A 16,532-nucleotide genomic window follows, 5' to 3' on the forward strand; every position below is an offset into this window, starting at 1 on the left:
CAATATTAAATCATACTTAATCATTTATCTTTTATTTAATTTGCTAACAGCTAATAAACATAAGATAAACCTACTGAAAATTATTACACTATTATAATTAACTAACCACGATGAACGCACAATTTTTAGGGATATTTGCGGCTGAAATTTGCATTTCTTTCAATAAAGTTGCCATTAAAATAAGAAAACATGTCACTTAAACGGTCTACTTAAATTTTAGTTTTCCAAATTCGCAAAAATTATAGGACAATTATTCGACTTTCAAATACTTTAAGTAGCTACTTTTACGAACATTTTCAAGTCAAAATACAACACAAATTTAGTTTATAGTTTAAATAATACACAATTCATACATATATTGCATGAAACTGATCTAAACTAGTTTAGTTAGACTAATATTGGATAAAACTGATATAAAATATTTGTTAAGAAAAAATTTAAAAAATTTTTTGTTAGAAATTACATTACATGCACAATTTTTATTTAAAAATTTAAAAAATTTCTTGTTAGAAATTACATTACATACATATCCCACATGTGAGAGACAGACAGAACGGCATGTGACATCACATCGTAATAATTTTATTGCGTATTGAATATCTAACGGCAATTGGGCATTGCGAATATTTTTGAAAATAATTTTTTTTTAATTATTTTAAAGAAAAAAAAATGCGAGACTTTTTTTTGCTAGAAATTATACTGTATACATATATCCTTTACTGATATGTAAAATAGTCTCTCAATGTAAAGTTTCCTTTCACATCTCATTTCTTTTTAAAAATGTCTTAACAATATCTTCTTGTAGCGAGGCAACACACATTATCCACAGAACATTCTGATCATCCGAAACGCGATGCATAATGTATGCAAATGGTCTTCTAAAGTCACCCTTCACCGAAATAACCTGCACACGATGAGGAACCAGATTTCAGACGACCCAGCAAGCAAATTCGAACGATTACACACACACACAGTTGTCCGTTCTTCTCTCTTGAACAAAGCCGACCTTTCAATGGCTCATACCACCCCACACACCCGCATAAGCCCAGCTTGTGCAAGCCCCCGCAAAGAGCCGGCGGCTAATTATATGCGGGTCACATTCACCCTCTAGGATGTTATATAGCCTCATTGATATGCACGCATCGGTCCCTGGACCGGACGAAATTCCCTAAATGCTTACCCTGCTTCCACCGCCCACATGGCCACCCCCTCTCTAATTTGGAGTTCGAGATATCACGACAGCTGCGACTCGATGAGGGGGGGGGGGGGGGATAGAGGCGAGANAAGTTCTTTTCTGAATCTAATGCAAGCCTAGCTGTTTCGGAAAATATTCTACTCATTAAGAATAGAAGTTTCTGTTTCGAAAGGAGGGGGTATTACATTTTTAACGATACTAAAAGTGTTCGATGCTTGTTAAGCAGTTGTAGAAAGGTGAATGGCAATCGGCATCAAAATACTTATTTTTCACGTAAGAAAAAAAAATTTTACGCATGGATTCGATACTTTTTTTTCCCTACACTAGTACTACAGATTTTTAGATTTATCAAAAAGAAAACGTTTTTCAAATTTTTTTCGAGTGCATGTCTTTATTTATATTAGAACATAAACGCTTTTCTGTTTCGTTTAAGATAATTTACCTTCATTACAAATATATATTTCAGGCTAGAAATTATAATTTTGCTCTCCTAAGATAAATTACAATTTATTTATCATTAACTCAAAAAGTTTTTTTAAAATTTATTTTAAAGTGTCCAATTTTAAGTTAATGATAAAATTCCACACATCGATATTTGACATGGTATACAAATTTAAATAAGTACTGAATGTTTTAAAACATTAATACAAAATATTTCGTTTTTTCGAGAAAAATAAAAATAAACAAAGGAAATAACAGAATACCAATACTATTTCTTTTTTATAATATTACTATTAAACTAATATGATTGTTTTATCGTTTCTATTCTGTTTTTTCATCCATTATTTATTTATTTATTCCAGTGTTTCCCAAGGTGTGGTAAGCGTACCCCCAGGGGTATGTGAAATAACTTGTAACAAACGAAAATTTAAAAAAATTTTATTTAAAAACAAAGCTAGCCATGAAAAATTTACTATTATGTATTTTTCTATTAGCTATTTTTTGCAGAGTTAACAGTTAATAATTAATAGTGCCAACAGCCAGTTGTGATTTTTAACTTTTGTGCAATTTTTTTATAGTAAAAAATGCTTTCATTTTCTTATTAGTGGTACACAGCGTTACGAAAAATTTAGAAAGGGTACACAAAAGTCATAAGTTTGGGAAACTCTGATTTATTCCATTATTTATTTATATATTTTTTACTAAGTAATAAAATTAAATAGAAACTTGATAAATGCGAGAGAAAAAAGAATACAGAGAAAAGTTTATATTTCCAAACACAACTTTTGTATTTTAGTAATTTTTTATTTATTTATCATTATTTTTTTGGAGATAGGCTAAATAAGCAAAAGAAATATACGTAAATAAAAGTTAAATAATATAGTCGCAGAAATATAGACAGCGCTTTTGAAGAAGAAATTCCAATGCTGGCGAAATTTTTAATTTCATATAACTTCAATTAAGAAGTAGACTATTTCAAACAAGTCAAATAAATTGCAAGAGAGTAGAGGACAGCCATACAGTGTGTGCTCAGTGACTAAATCACGCTCCTCGTTTTCTCTGGTTAATAACTGGTTTTACGTCAATAATGGAATTCTGCTCCAGTGCCAGAGCACCTTCAATTTGCGGACGGAAAACTCACCTGTGTTTGTCATCACAGGTGTGCATCATTTTTTTCTCTCTCTCCCTCTCACACAAAGAAAGATAACCTCAGCTTTGCCATGATATGGGTGTTAACTTGTTGGGCGTTTTCAAGATCTTTTTTTGTGTATTATTATTACGAATGTTATTCTTTTTTTCTGTGGATACAAAGAATTTTTTTCCATGAAAAATGAAAATGGTTGAACCTCTTGCTCATTATTTAAAGAACTCAATGAAAGAGTGACAATATAGCTCGTATTTTATTATAGTAAAATTTTTCCCCTTATATTTATTGTCTTACGAAAAGAAAAATAGCAAAAGAATTACTCGCCAGTTGATGTAATAGTTAATTGATTCTTATTAACCGTGGACGAACAAAATGAAATGAAACAGCCCTTAAAAATATAACTAATTCTTTAACCCTCTCTAGATAAGAATTAATTCTTTAGCTCCTTATTAAACGTTTCCAGTTATAATTTCGTTTTATTCAATTCAGAGAATGGCATATGCTATTTTTAATGATATCGATGTTGATGGATTTTGTTAATATTTTAAACCATTTTGCATTTATCTGAATTAGTTATCAGAATAATATTAGTACGATGCACTTTTATGACTGTTTATTTTCAGAAAATACTACAGAGTATTTCCATATTTGCTTTTTAATTTTTTTACAAATCTAATATTACTATACTTGGGGAGTAATCAATGAAATTGGACAAAAGTTTTGCAAACAAGGTTTTTTTTATTTTTCTAAAAAAAATAAATAATTATAAAATAATATTTTGTTTTTATAATCCAAAACTGTTCCGTTATTATCTCAACTATCGTATATTTCTCTAAGTTAGTATTATATGTATATTGGAAAACTCGAGCAAGAAATAATACGAAAACGGGTTATAAAATTTCAGAAATCATAGATGGTAATTTAAAAGAAAAATCAAATTACGAAATTAACTCACCATATAATAAGTACCAACAGTAAAGAATTTTATCTAATTAATTTAGCATTTCGTCTTAGCCTTCTTCGAGTCAGGTGTGTAATTGAGTTGTTTAAATGATCAACAAAACAAAATAATTTTTTGATTAAAAGATGACAAGCCCAGAAACATAAAAACATTTGTATGGAAATTCAAATGTTTCTGTCATTAACCGCTCTTTACTTTCGGTCAAACTTAAAAATACATGAACACGAAATGATAGTTCTAATAAGAAAGAAAACAATAAAAAAGAGAAAATTTCGAAAAACGTTCTGAAAGCGGATGAGAAAAAAAACTAACAATACCCAGCAGCAAATTATCACTTCAATTAGAAGGCGACTAATACTTCACCAAAGTGCAATCACGTTCTCCGTAAAGAAAATCACTAACAAATAAAAGAAAGGAAAAAAAAAGGGGGGAAGCCATTCTTTCTCATTTGGAACGATTCACCAACAGACACGAGCAGGCAGAATTCAAAAGCGTATATCCATCGCATCGGCAGTTATTTCCACACGCAAAAATTCTCCCACACTCTACCTCCCCGACCGCAGAATCGACTATCGGCATATTTCGTGACACGCCAAGGGGAAACATCCTGTGCGCCTTCACGCCTACGGTTCGGCCGTCCGCCTTTTTTCCTACTTTTCATTGCTTTGTTTATTTATGGTTCACAATCCTCCCCCCCTCCCTCTCCTTCCCTCCTCTCGCGAGAGAGAGAGAAAACACGTACAGTTCAGATCTCTCGTCTGCACGACAACGGCGCAATATCGAATGAAGCACGAAACAAGACGATATGTCTCGGTTTTGCAATGCTTGCACAGAAAGAGTTGGGAAAACCTTAGCCTTTTTTTTTTTCTCTTCCACGCCATTTAAACAGCTGCTGTTACTTTTGATATGGATTTCGGGCGAAGAAGAATTTATCAAATACGTACTTCCAAAGAATTTGATAATTGACACGGTTATTTATCACCTTCCACGCATTGCGTGACGGCTTTTAACGATAGGGATGTGATCAGCGCGCCAGGACGTTGGAAAGCATCGCGTTCTCCGAGCTTAACTCAAAAGACAAGGATACTGGTTTAAAGTATAACACAAAAAAAAAAAAAAAAAAAAAAAAAAAAAAAAAAAAAACTTCCAATCAATGGAGCGAAAAAAAAGTGTATCGGGAACGTATAATATGGGTACAAATACACATACTACGAATACTAAAAGTATTTTTTAACAATGCGGGAATCTAACCAAGGCATTGATAGCCTCATTAAATAGGATCACTCAAATTATATCAAAACAAGTATAAATTTTCAAATAGTAAGCACGTTGTTTACTGTTAAATCATTTTTTTTTTTTATTTATTTCGATGCACCATTATCTTAATGTAATCTCATGCATTCGAACAAAAAAAAAAGATAGTTAAAATTCGAAAGCTTTAAAGATTATATTTGTTTCAGAAAACCATAATGCTACAAAATTTAACCAGCTGCCACGATTTTTATTTTCATTTAATGACTTAATTGTGACGAATAGGCAGGTACAATAAATCGTCAATTATCTCTGTAAGTTTGAAATGGATATTTATTTGATTAGTCATTTCTATCGATAACTTTAGGAGAATAATCGCAATTGGCATTATCAGTAGCAATTGATAGGTTATAATAAAAATATATTTCGACCAAAATACAACTTCTACTCGTTATAAATGTCATGATTACGAAGATATAATGACATAGTAATGCTATGTTTTGTTCTAGTTAGCGTGAGATAGTTTCGGTAACGTGATTAAGGGAAGTCAGAAGTTTAAGAATATTCTCAATATGGATGGGAAAAAAATGAAATTAAAGAATGAAATATACATTTAATCATAATATTAGTCAACAAACTATATTAGTTGTAATAATATATATTCTATATTAGTATAAATAATATTAGTTCAAAACTAAATAAATTACACTGGTCCATTTAATTTCTTGTTTGCAAAGCATATGGAAACATCTTTACTACACAAAATGAGATATTTAGTCGAGAGCATTTAATAGAAAAATTATGTTAAGGGCGATAAGCAACTAGACTCAGATTAGTGCCTGCAATCTATCACTTCAGTATTGTAAATTTTTTTAAGATAACATTTAAAAAAAAATGTTAAGTGAATTTCCAAATATTTTAACTAATCTGAATTTATAAAAAACAATGTCAAGTGGGATTCCAAAACTCTTTATTAATCTGAAACTCAGCCTACTTTATTAAAAACAAGGCCTTTGTTCTCAGTGGCTAAATGAAAATTCACAAAATGTAAAATCAATTCCAGCGTATAAACAGGAATGGACAAGTAATTAAGTTTTTAAAACGGCTAGTAATTGAGATTTTAAGTTTCAAATGGCGCGAAACGAGCAAAGAAATTTGATAACAGATTTTGAACGTTGACGCAATAAAAAATGGTGAAATTTAAAAACAAAACAAAAAGGGATAAAAGAGCATTTAAAAGAATTCATCATCAGTAACAGGAAAACACAGCAAGCTAACTACGCATTGTTTTCTATCCTGACGCGGATAAGGGAAATAGAAAACAAAAATAAATCTTAAACCGCAAACACGTAGGCCACGGTCACAGCAGCGGATCGCCTCTAGCAGGAAGGGTTCGCTACAGACGGCCGATGGGGTGAAAATGGCCCACGGCGCTGACGCCGTCGTCCCGGACGAACGAGGTCGGTTTCTGATAAAGAACGCCGATAAAAGCTCCGCGGGACGATAACAAAGCAGCTTGAAAAATGAAGCAATATCATTTAAAAAATAAAAAAAGATACAGCGCTTTCCCTTCCCTACAACTGCCTGCTGTTGCTGTATGCGACGGCGCGTGGGTAAATACGATTTTACTGTTTCATAATTGCCTCGGCGAGTTTTCGCCCAAAAAGAAAAATTGCTATCGATTCGTTGGCGACAACATCGCAATTGGAGTTCGGCGGAAACACACGTTTTGACTTGATAGATAAGCTCATCAAATTCTGACAGCTAGAAGTTAAGAATAAAAATGATGTAAGTTCTACGGCGTAAATTAGCTTTATCATGAACAACTCCTGAAGTAAATAAGTTTTGACTACTGAAGCTTTTCGCGATCTGCACTTTATATACATATTTAAATCATTTATTTATTTACTTTGAAATTTTAAATTTACTTGTCAGCAGCTTTACTAATTATTCTTCCCGGAGCTACTTAACTATTTTTTTTTTTTAACTTATCAATAGAAAATAATACTGGTTTAAATAAATGAAATAAACAGTTCACAAGTCAATTATCAAACTTTTATGCTTAAAATTAATCTAAGTAATACAGAAAATGGATAATTTTCTTTAATATGCTTTAAAACATAATAAATGCGAAGGTTAAATTTGTAGAAAACGTTTCAATTATTGATATTAGCAGTAAAAACTTTTATCGCTAAGAATATTGTGTCTTTTTCTCATAAAATGAGATATTTCAAAGTAATTTAGTATAGCAATTATCCTACAGTTTCTTACGTTTAACTTGGATTGTACAAATGCAATTGTAGTAAAATTTAAAATAGATGCGTAAATTATCAACCAGAAAAAATCAACATCCCCGATGCATAAAGAAAAACGAACTTTTTACAAAAAAGTAGTGAAATAAAGAAGAAAAGTGACCCAAATAGGCCAGAGGGAAGAAAAGCTGTCATTGATCACACATTGCTGTCAGTACACACGGACGCAGTCGGGGTTCTTGCGGCAAATAGAACGGGAAGAGAGGGAGTAGAAAAAAAAAAATAGCTGTGAAAGCATTGAAAAAAGAAGGGTATGAAAGATGCGGGATGAAAAAGATATGAGAGAAAGCAGGCTTTGGTAAGTCATCTCTTAGCGATGTCTGGCAACATCAAAAAGACAACGCCCCTTCTCAGTGGATAGAGAGAGAGTGTATTAGACATTTATAAAGACAAAAATGATAAGAGTTTAATATTTCTGAGAATTTGCTTTCATTTAAGCTTACAGAAATTACTTCAAATGTGAGCAAAGTTTATCAGTAACTATCAACTAATTCGATATAATATAAAATAATTTTTAAATTCACGATTCCATGAGGTTTTCTATTATTATTATATTATCGTTGAGTAGACACACGGTATATGTAAGGTTATACATCACCTAGCAGCAATATAACTCATTGGGCCAATATTCATGAATATTCGATCAATAATTGTTCAAAGGACAGTTATTTTTCAGATATTAGCCCTATATCGAATTTTTCGATTCAACAGATGATTTACAGTCACTTTACAATCAATATCGGTTTTATATATAATTGTCTGATTCCCCTGATATTTTATAACCTATATAGGTTCTATATTGGCCAATGTAGGCCCTATTTAGGTCATTCTAGGACCAATATTAAGAAAAATAAGGAACATCAGGATAAAAGTTAAAAATCAGGACAAATTATTTTGAATCAGGACAACTACGAACCCTGCTTCTGTAATCTTGATCTCAACTCAGAAAACATGGAAATTCCTAAGTTAAACGTCGGGCCATGGTGATCTTATTAAAGGTGTCTAGGACTAAGATTCTATAATTCGGTCTACTTCTCAATTTATTACCGCTAGTCAGTATTTAACATTTAAATTTTTTTTTTTTCATTTGTATGTGTAAAAGCAAGTGAACTGCATTGTGATCAACATGGCAAACATAAAATTGTGCGATTTAAAGCAACAAATCATATTTCTGATCACTGCAATGGATAAATTAAAATGCTCGTGGTTTGTTTATTTTAAGATTTTACAATCACAACTTAAAATGACGGATTTGATCGTTAGTGTATAGCTTCCTTTTTCAATTCAATTCATACTTAAGTATGAATTGAAAAATCATTCATTGTTTTTATTCTTCTTCGGATGATTTTACAATAAGTTTTCCGATTAACTACTTAAACTTAAAGTAAATATTACTAAAAACTATTTTTTAAAAAAAAAGAACGTTTAAAGAAAGATAATATATTATAAGTGATCTGCTAATAACCAATGACACTGAATCGATTGCTAATAATTGTAAATAAAAATATATAGTTTAACGTTGAATCTTAAATACGGTGTTAATTAAGATGTTCAACTGAATCATGTTTACGTTCAAATTGAACCACTGTTAATAATGTACTATAATTTCCCTAAACTTAGCACCATTTCAAGAATGCAGCCAAAAAAAATAGTATTTAGGCGTTGCTCATTTGCGTAGCATATGTTTCAAAATTGCTGTTGCAAAGTAGGAATGAAAACAAATGTTAAGTGACATTTTGAAAAAGAAAAAAGAAATGGAACCGCAATTGGGAAGCCATGCCAATGACGCAACTACTTTTTTTCTTCTCTCTCCCTGCACGGGGTCAAGTCATTGTATAAAAGAAGAATGACGGAGACAGGCATCGCTCGCAAATAACTCTGTCTGCCGCCTACCGCGACCACTAGGGTGGGGCAGCCGCACGTGAAGTGCATACAACACGCTACAACTTTCGTCTCGAATCTGTGCTTGAGAGAAAGCGCTATTTCGATTATTTTCAGATCATAACGCACTTACCCCTTTTTAGACTTCAAATTAATCTTTTAATGTGGACAACTAAGCAATTAATTTCCAAGCAAAAATCAGTGTACACTATTGACAACCATAAAACAAACAGGACATGCATGCTTATATCAATTTAATTTATCTTAAATCAAAAAATAAATTAAAAAAATATTATTTTATAGATATCATAGATACCGATTATTTATTAATAAAAAATAATCACAATTTTTATTATTCAAAATTCACGAATTGTACTTCGATTTTGACAAAATTGCTACATGGAAAATGCACCGAATGAAAATTTCACCAAATAGAGAAAATTCACTTGTTTTTTGTTAAAAGCTACATTTTGATTAACACAACTGATTTGAAAAAAAATAATAATTAAAAAGCATAAAATTATGAAGAAAAGTTGATAAATAATAAATTTTTTTATCCACATGATGCATACGAATTAATACGAATTATTTATTTATAAAAAATTAAAACGAATTACTTTTAATGCTCAAAATTCACAAATGTTCCAGATTTTTAACAAAACTGTTTTACTACGAGTAAACATTTCATCATACTAAGAAAATTCACTTGTGGTATGCTAAAAGCTACAGATCAATTCACACAATTGATTAGAAAATCAATAATAATAATTTTTAAAAAAAAGCACGTGCTCTGTCTACACTCGGAATCGAGCCAAGAAACTAATAAAAATAGAGCCCTATATCATCCCGACATATAGTGCAAACGATTTTAAATTCAGTTTGCTGAAATGAACGGTCAGAATAAACTGAGTAGACACAGACAAAAAAAAAAAAAAAAANAAAAAAAAAGAAGAAGCTTCGTCACATATTTAAAAGTTCACGTTTCATCAAAAATCACTCGATTTCGTAACGTCTAAAGTAACGAGAGATCGTCGAATCGCCAAAAATGAAAGTTCGGTTATGAAAAAGCACAAGCGCAAACAAAACTAACGTTGTTAGGGAACGTTTCACCGAAACGCTTAAACACATGAACCGAATGATTCACTATTTGCTCATGAATTACCGATAGATATTTAAGCCCTGTTTAATCTATGTCGCGTGTACTAGAGCTCGAAAAGAAAAATGCAGAAGCATTTTTTCCTTATCAGAGGATACAGCTTGAAGTGAGGAACATCTGTTGATTTCCTGTGTCTGACAAAAGGAAATATAAAACATTACCTGGAAAACATCCGGAAATTCGCAACACCAAATGATCATTGACTACATTGTTAGACATATTGTGGTGCGCGTTGGACCATAACATCTTTCAAATTTGTTGCAACCTTAATATGCCATTATCCTGCTAGTTAAACTTCACCACAAGATACTATGGTTTAAATTGCACGGCAATGTGGTTTAACGCAACAATTTATTAGGATTGAAGTAAAATAGCTCTATATGGTTCGAAGTGCCGTATGGTTTTAGACATATTGTGGAGCGCGTTGAACCATAACACCTTTCAAATTTGCTGCAGCCTTAATATGCCATTATCCTGCTAGTTAAACTTCATCACAAGATACTATGGTTTAAATTGCACGGCTATGTGGTTTAACGCAACAATTTATTAGGATTGAAGTAAATTAGCTCTATACGGTTCGAAGTGCCGTATGGTTCAACGTTGAACCGATTTTTTTTTTCAGAGTAAAGGCAATATCCTTCCTGAGCAAAAAATTATTTAGTCACGTTTAAAGCAAAACATATTGGAGCTACATACTAAAATAATGTGTGCCAATGTACTAAAAAAATGTGAAAGTTAGCAAAGGAAAACAGATTTCGTCTCCAAAAGCGACATAGTCCAATGAAGCATCCAACAGACTTTTAAATATGAAGTTATGAAACGATGCAGTTCATTTGAATATCGTTAATGCGATGAAAAAGTTCGGTGTTTTATGCAAGATTTTGGAAAACAAGTAGTTAAGCATTTATATATATATTTTTCCTAAGTGGCGCCTCAAACTCGGGTGTCTATTAGAAACATAGCTATTTTCCATTTTGTTAGGTTGTCGTTAGTAATAAAATTGTAGTAAGTAAAGGTAGTAATAAAAAGTCAGTTATACGTTAAGCATTTACTTAGATAGTAGTAAGTGAAGTTCAGTAGCTTTAAAAAACTAGTTATAAGTTAAGTATTTATTAAGATTTTTTTGTTAGGTTATCTTAAATAATTATAGCGTTGAATAGTTAGCTATACGTTAAGCATCTATTTATTATCTATTTTCTTTTAAAAATGGCTGTAGAAGTTTTAAACATAAACGGTGGTATGGCGCCGCATACTGTCATACCAATGATTGTTGACGGAACTTGTCTTTTACGAGCAATAGCATACATTGTACGATACTCATATTGTACGATACTGCGGCTTGAAAGGTGAGTGAGGAAATAGAACAGCACGTGATGAAACATTGAGATGAGTCTTTTTTTTTTTCCTCTTCCTTTCTTTCTTTTTTTTTTTTAAAAAAAAAATCTTATATCGCGACAGAGATGGAAATAATTCCATTACTTTTGCTGCCTACTATGCTGAAATGTTCCGAGTTCATAACTACGGTGGCTTGTGTTATTTAATGGCTGCCGGACAGACTTTAAATTATCATAAAATTTCAATACAACTTTGGCTGCATCGTGAAAATAATTAAATTTAAACTCAAAGCCACAGGAAACAGCTAGATGGTGAAAAAAAATTGGTTAATATACTGTCTAAAACTAAGTTACTTGAATAGGAGGGGTTAAATAATTAGAATATTTAGATAAGCTCTGCGCATTCGGCTTTGTTATCATTAAATATTGTATGTTGTTCAAGATAATTTTGAAAGAAAACCAAGTTGGTCGCTTAAGGTGGTTTGTTCTTTGATAAAATACTCCGCAGAAAATTAATTTGGGATATAATGTAATAAAAAAGAATATTGATCTGTATGAACTAATTTCTTAAAATAAATTTCTTAATTTAAATCTATAAATTTTTTTTTTTTAATTTATTTACATCGAATAATTTTTAAAAAAATTTTTCTTCACACCTAAAAGTTTATAAAATACTTTAATCAGTAATAATTTGTTAGTAGAACGTAAAAATAGAAAGCAATACAGCATAGCATATCTAATTTCTTATTATCAAAATGAAACAATAAGAAAGTAGATAACGTGATAACCCTTAGTCTAGCACATTACCTAGGAGTGTTCCCCAATATTTAAATTTACAACTACAACCGTATCTCGATAAAATTGCGTAAAGATAACCATTGACAGTCTTAAAATAAAATGATGAAAAATATCACTTCATAGATGTAGGTGAAAAAGTATTAGAATTCGCCAGAAATGTATACACAAAATACGAAGAATGTTTATTGTACACTAACATAGAAATTCGTAAACTACTGCGTCCCCTTTAACACCACCCTTACTGAATAGTAAATTTTATTATTAATGTATTAAAAAAGAAAATTTTTCTTCAATGTTAACTATTAGTAAAAGAAACAAAAACTGGAATAGAGTTAGAGGCTCTAAAAATGGACATGCTACACCATTTGCTTTAGAAAGAAAGGAAAAGAAAGGACATTTAATTTCACTATTTTTGATAATTAGATTAACATTTAAGAAATAAATGGCAACAGATAATTTTTTTTTCTGTAACTCTATAAGATTATCTATACGCTATGTTGCTAGAGTAAGGGGGAAAAGACAGAATGTACAAAAATGTTGCACAAGTAAATAATAGAGGGAGTAACAAAAACGTAGGTGAGTCACAATTTCTTTTTTTTTTTTTTCACAACCGAACTTTTTTGGCGAAAAGGGATATGTATTTATATAATTAAACATTCGCTGCTGAGTGGGAATTTATAAGAGTAATGAAGAAACGTGGGTTGAGTTTTAAGATCACGTTTACTATATAGATTTAGACTTTAAGACAGAATTGGGAAGTATGAATAAAAATTATGTATTGTACTGCCATTGAACGAATCTTTTGCAATGATTTCTCATTAGAAATAATAAGACAAAACTTAGTTTGTTTGACACGAAACTCGTTAATTTCAGCACATTTTATTCAGCGTTAACGAAGATCACGCATACATAAACCACCTGTTTTATAGAATGGCAAAATAATAAATTTTGCATGAAAATCGAAAAGCGCATCATTAGAATAGTTTATCATGGTTGTCAACATTAACCTTCCTAATCACTCACAAAAATACAGAAATAAATTTTTATTTTTCAAAAAGGAGAAAATTTCACGCCAACGGCGCACTGACGGGGAATTATAATGTAAGAAATTATAAATTTTCTTCGATATTAAAAAGTAAAAGGAGAAAATATCGCGCACTGCAACGTTAATACAACAGTTTAAGCTTTGTTTTAAAAACAAACTGTTAGCAATTCAATGTTTTTAAATTTTCAGCACTTTAAAAATAGCTATGCTCTTTATTTTTAAAAGTTGAACGCACGAAATAAATTGATATAATATATATTTTACTTTACATTATACACCTTTTACACAATAATAATAAGACAAGAGCTATGAAATAATTTGAACTCTAGTTCATTTTTCATAAATAGAAAAATAATTTTTAATTAAAAATTAGTGAAAAATAACAACACTCAAATATTATATTTAAATTTGATTGCTTTTTTAAAAAAATATATTCTTAGAAAACTATACAACATGGAACAAAACAAAATCGTTGAAATTATTTGCAATGAATTATTAAAAATATTTGACTATTAATTAACACTTACCAGTCGTAGATGGTCGCTATCTAAAAAATCATCCTTCGTACGAAGAAAACAAACTATTAGATTCACAGTGATAAATGTTTACACAAAATCCTCGCCGAATGATAATGAATTATTAGTTCAGAACAGTATCACAAATACAAAAAATCGCACAGTCGTTTGCAAACGAACATTCGAAAAAACGGGACACAGTCGCGTCTATCTCCGCGGAACTCCGGCCGACTACGAACTTGCGTCACAGATTTACACCACAATTTCACAAATAGAACTTATCTCACTCGCGGCTCGTTGCCGACTGTGGCTGTAGGGTTACCGAGAATCGACATTATTGCTCGTTCCGCCTGGTCGCCAAATGCGGGTCGCGGTAACAACGCCAAGGGATCTCCATTGGAAACGAAACCCATTGCGAAACAGACGATGCGGATGATGGCCCGGTGTTGGATTTTTTTGTTTTAATGACGTCAGTTTATGCCTCAGATCGTAGTTTCGGCTTTATTTATGTTGCTAGAAAAGGCACATCACGTTTAAAAGTTATACCCGGAAATCGGAAACGGGATATTTTAACAGCCTTTGATTTCGGATTTTAGAAAACAGAGAAGCGATCCTTTTTATTGGCATTGGTAAATATTTAAAAATAGATGATACTTGGAAAAAGTTGAATTATTTTTCTGTTCCTATCAAATTGCTTTGAAAGAATTGATGAATATATTAATAAAATGCATACACTTTTAAATATCGAATTGTAAATGTGGCGTATGTACCACTACGATTTTTAAACATCACTTCACTAATATATAAGACATGCAAACTCGATTCAATCTGAAGATCTCTTTTGATAGATTGTCGGTTTATATTCTCCACACATTGGTGACCCGAACGTGATATGAACTTCCCTACAGGTAACGCCCACTTCGATGAATGGTGCACATTGAACAATTTACTTGCTAATTGTGACTGCGTCATTATCCTCCTCGCGCTTTTGCTTTTCAGTCTCAATTACATTCAACGGAATCCACCACTCTCGACTGCTAACAGCAACACAGGAGAGGCCACACACACAACCGTGAACTTAATACAGCTCTCACAAAAAACGCTCCAAACAAGGTGAACTAATACAGCTCTTACCTCAAGCGCTCAAATCCGGTAAACTTAACACAGCTCTCCCGGTCCTTCGCGAATGCGGCAACTAGTGGTATCTGTTCATCGAATTCTGTCCGTGATAAAATTCTGGTGTGGGACTATTGTGGCATAACTACCACTTAAATTGTTAAACATCAATTCACTAGTATATCATTCACTATCAAACTAGTATATCATTATATATCAAACATCAATAAACTAGTATATAAGACATGCTAGCTCGAATCAATCGTGAGGTACCTTCTGATAAATGAAGATTGTCTGTTTCTATTCTCCACATAGTAAACACCAAGAATAAAAAATTCTTCAATTGGTTAATTACTGTAAAAAAAGTTTAACAATGAAAGTTCTTACAAAAATATATTAATGAATATTTTATCTTAAAACCATAGTATGCATTAAAATCCTCAGTATCATGATATGATTAAACTGCGTTGTTTACATTCTTCGTTTAAATGTTATACACCTTTCCTCTGGGAATTCTGAATACCTCCCCACTGTCTGGAACAATAAAGATACTACATTAAAAATTTCTTCAGATGCGTAATTTTCAAATTAAAAATTATTTAAGAATCATTCATGCCGAAATTTTCAAGTGAAGAAAAGCTATTCAGTTTTTAATTTTATCAATTATAAGCGTGAAATATATTTTGAACAGTTTAGATTTGGATGAAACAGAGACGGGATTCTAAAAGAACTAATCTATAAGATGGAACAAGTAATCTTTTTCCTGCACTCTCTAAAGATCTGATTCAACATTTGGCCGTTACTTAGAGCCAAAATGCGCTACAAATTCGCTGATTCCTTAATAAAAGGCTAAATGGAACCATAGTACGAGTAATTAAGTATAAGAAGTACGTTAATATACAGTCCCTAGCCAAAATATTAGACGCGCTATAAGATTTATGTAAAATCTTAATTATCAGGCGATACTATACAGCTTTATTGTTTATACGTTACTGAAACCGGTTTGCATTTATTTACGTTCGTGTATCACTTGGTTAACATTGTAATGCAATGCGTTAAGACTAAATACAAATAGGAAGCATATAAAAAATCTCTTGAATAAAAACCCATTTCATGTGTGTTTAAATATAAAAGTATTGCATACAAACTCATGCAAAACATTCAATTATTAAAAAAACTACAGTCAGGTCTAATAATTTGTTCTAATTATTATAATATACTAATATAATACCTGATATAATAAATATTCTATATTTACATAATATATCGTCTAATTTACCCAATCGTCNAACAACTAAAACAAATAACAACAACTACTAATAACACTAACTAAATAAACAACAACTAAATTCCATTCGTTTAGCATTGCGTCATATGTTG

At 31.3% G+C, this 16,532-nt stretch overlaps 1 protein-coding gene across 1 annotated transcript in view; it reads right to left on the minus strand.

Moving 5' to 3' along the window:
* LOC107437564 (uncharacterized) overlaps nt 1-14,345 on the minus strand; it is a 39,872-nt gene extending 25,527 nt beyond the window's left edge. The window contains exon 1 of the mRNA XM_016049623.3: nt 14,049-14,345. The gene's annotated coding sequence lies outside the window, so the exon portion shown is untranslated. The remainder of the gene's footprint in view (nt 1-14,048) is intronic.
* Nucleotides 14,346-16,532: the final 2,187 nt, after the last annotated feature.

The sequence above is a fragment of the Parasteatoda tepidariorum genome, chromosome 3, assembly GCF_043381705.1.
Source record: "Parasteatoda tepidariorum isolate YZ-2023 chromosome 3, CAS_Ptep_4.0, whole genome shotgun sequence".
Taxonomy (NCBI): domain Eukaryota; kingdom Metazoa; phylum Arthropoda; class Arachnida; order Araneae; family Theridiidae; genus Parasteatoda; species Parasteatoda tepidariorum.